General features: G+C 36.8%; 1 long non-coding RNA gene across 1 annotated transcript; it reads right to left on the minus strand.

Annotated features, from left to right (window-relative positions):
- Positions 1-296: 296 nt before the first annotated feature.
- On the minus strand, positions 297-1,569 carry LOC127641955 (uncharacterized). Its single transcript, XR_007970244.1, has 3 exons — positions 1,384-1,569; positions 835-928; positions 297-354 (listed from the first exon to the last, which is right to left on the minus strand). It is a non-coding gene; the product is annotated as an uncharacterized LOC127641955 (long non-coding RNA).
- Between the last annotated feature and the right edge of the window lie 2,011 nt (positions 1,570-3,580).

A 3,580-nucleotide genomic window follows, 5' to 3' on the forward strand; every position in this document is an offset into this window, starting at 1 on the left:
GCCTGTCAATCAAAACATGAGCTCATTGATGTCATTAAATATTTCATCCATTACTCCTGGTCAGAGTCTGCCGTAAATATTTCGTTTATAACGTAGGGTTACGTCATACCTAAGATTAATGGTGCAATGCTCAAATATTTAGTAGTGCATAAATTGTGACTTAGTGCCAATTTACACCACAACTAGGCTAAGATTGAAGTTACACACAGCTGGTGCAACCGCCCCAGTAATCATTTCTCTGTATGAAGATGTTTGTGTATTCATTTAATGAGTCTGATACCTTATACAAGATTCCTCTGGATTCAAGAATGAATGAACCTTTCAACATAAAGCCTTTTGCAAATACACCTCGCCCTATTAAAAAAAACACAACTGTTAATGGCAGTAATGGTAAACAAGCAGTAAACAAACTCTGAAATTACATTGTGTGCCAAATTAATATGCAAAACACAATAAAACACATAAAGCAATGGGAATCTGTTAACCAAAACTGTTTGACTAATAGTACTTTTTATTATTTTATACAGTTTTTACTTTTTATGATTACTAATTAAAAAATCATAAATGTTAGCATTTGTATTGTACCACTTAAATAATATAAACAACGCTAAAAACATAGAAAAGTACATTTTCTAATGAGATTGGAAAAGTCCAAAGGAAAAATCAAATAACTAATCAAAAACATTAAGATAAACATGTTATCAAAAAATAAAATACCTAAATAATCTGTTGTTTTCCATATGAACACTCTGTATGTCTGATGGAGCATTCTTTATCTAACATAACAGAGCTCAACTTGCATTAAGAGACAAAAGGTTTACAAAAACATCTTACCTTTGGTGTGATTGATATATATATATATCCATGTATGTCTTAATCTTTGTCCAACTTCACGTGCTGTTCTGTATCTCTGAGAGGATTTAGTCCCCTAGTACAAAATATAATGTCAAGTCAGTCTCCACAGATATGCAGAATAATATTAATAACTCATTGCTTTAGCAGTGGCCCAAAATAACACACACAGAACACAGAATAACAATATTATCGCTAGTTTCATATAATTGGGTATGGTTTGGAGCTTTAAACAGAGTGCTTTTTTAACTAATAGTTGGTTTGCCCTTTCTGCTCCATAACCATCACCGACAGCTGAAAGTATTCTTGTTGACACGTTTATGATAAACTGATAAATCAACAAGCGTGTACAAGCAGGTGAAGTTAGAAGATAACTCACTGTATGCACACTCATGACAGTATTTCATTAGTTACGAGTAATCTTAACTGAGTAATGAACAATTAAATAAGTCGTAAAGCTATTTAAACTCCACTGAGGCTATCAGACACATTTTTCATTAAATGTATAAAATATTAAATAAAAGGGCTTACTTTTCAGTTTTCGGTAAATTCCATGATGCTGAAGAACTGTTGCAGCTCCGATGTTAATCACTTCTCCAAACGCGGCGAATCTTCTCGAAACAGCCGACGTTTACGGCCAATTGTACGATATGGCGGGGAAATGTGTATGATTTAGCGGGGAAATGTGTGTTATTTGGCGCGAATGTGTGTACCTTGCAATACCAATTCCCACCTACAGAGGCACTGTTCAAAGTTCACACATACACATCATGGTTTAAAAGGTCCATATTTGTAAAGGTCATAAAAAGCGTGGGGATGTTTATCACATTCAAATAGCAATGTGAATTAATAAAACTAGTAATGTAGTAATCATACATCTATTAATAATGCTTTAAATTATTATTATTCAATAATTATAACAATTTAAATTCCTCAATTACTGAGACCATCAAAATTGGTCTCATAAACCGAATGGCCTCGTAATGCTGGTGTGTAAACCTGAAAATTGGTCTCATAAACCACATATGCCTACACACACACACACACACACACACGCAAACACAAACAAACACACTTACATTCTTACTCACACACAAACACACACACACACACACACACAAACACAAACACACGCACTCACTCATACACAAACACTCACACACACACACAAACAAACACACTCACTCATACACAAGCACACACACAAACACTCACACTTTCACACAAACACTCACGCACACTCACTCACAAACACTCACACTCACTCATACACAAACACACACACACACACTCACTCATACACAAACCCACTCACTCATACACAAACACTCACACTCACTCATATACAAACACTCACACACACTCACTCACACACACACACAAACAAACACACACACTCACTCATACACAAGCGCACACACAAACACTCACACACACTCACTCACACACAAACACTCACACATTCACACAAACACTCACGCACACTCACTCATACACAAACACACACACACTCACTCATACACAAACACACTCACTCATACACAAACACTCACACTCACTCATACACAAACACATACACACATACTCACACACACACACACACTCACTCATACACAAACACACACACACTCACTCATACACAAACACTCACACTCACTCATACACAAACACACACACACACACACATGCAAACACAAACAAACACACAAACACTCACTCATACACGCACACACTCACTCATACACAAACACACACACACACGCAAACACAAACAAACACAAAAATACACACACTCACACACAAACACTCACACATAAACAAAACATTCACACTCACTCATACACAAACAGACACAAACACACACACACACAAACATACACACTCACTCATACACAAACACACACACACACACACACACACACAAACACTCACACACGCAAAAACAAACAAACAAACACACACTCACTCACACAAACACACACACATGCAAACACAAACAAACACACTCACACACACACACACACTCACACAAACACAAACCCAAACACACACACTCACTCACACAAACAAGGCAAGGCAAGTTTATTTATATAGCACATTTCATACACAATGGTAATTCAAAGTGCTTTACATAGAAGAGATTAAAATAAGAATAAAAAAACAAGAATAATTGAAACAGTTTAGAATAAAATAAAATAAAATACAGTACAAACAGTCGGACACACAGTGGCACAGTGCTCATTCAGTAAATGCACAGCTAAACAGATGTGTTTTGAGTCTGGATTTGAATGTGACTACTGTAGGAGCACATCTGATCTCTTCTGGAAGCTGGTTCCAGCTGCAGCTGGCAAAATAGCTAAAAGCAGACTCTCCTTGCTTAGAGTGAACCCTTGTATTTCTAGCTGATGTGATCCTAATGATCTGAGTGATCTGTTGGGTTTATATTCAGTGAGCATATCTGCAATATATTGAGGTCCTAGCCCATTGAGTGATTTATATACCAGTAATAATACTTTAAAATCAATCCTAAATGTAACTGGGAGCCAGTGTAAAGACCTGAGGACTGGTGTGATATGTTCATATTTTCTGGTTCTGCTCAGAATCCTGCCAGCAGCGTTCTGTATGAGCTGCAACTGTCTTATGGTCTTTTTGGGAAGGCCGGTGAGGAGTCCATTACAATAATCCACCCTGCTGGTGATGAAAGCATGCACAAGTTTCTCTAGGTCTT

Source organism: Xyrauchen texanus, unplaced genomic scaffold (genome assembly GCF_025860055.1).
Source record: "Xyrauchen texanus isolate HMW12.3.18 unplaced genomic scaffold, RBS_HiC_50CHRs HiC_scaffold_247, whole genome shotgun sequence".
Classification (NCBI taxonomy): Eukaryota; Metazoa; Chordata; class Actinopteri; order Cypriniformes; family Catostomidae; genus Xyrauchen; species Xyrauchen texanus.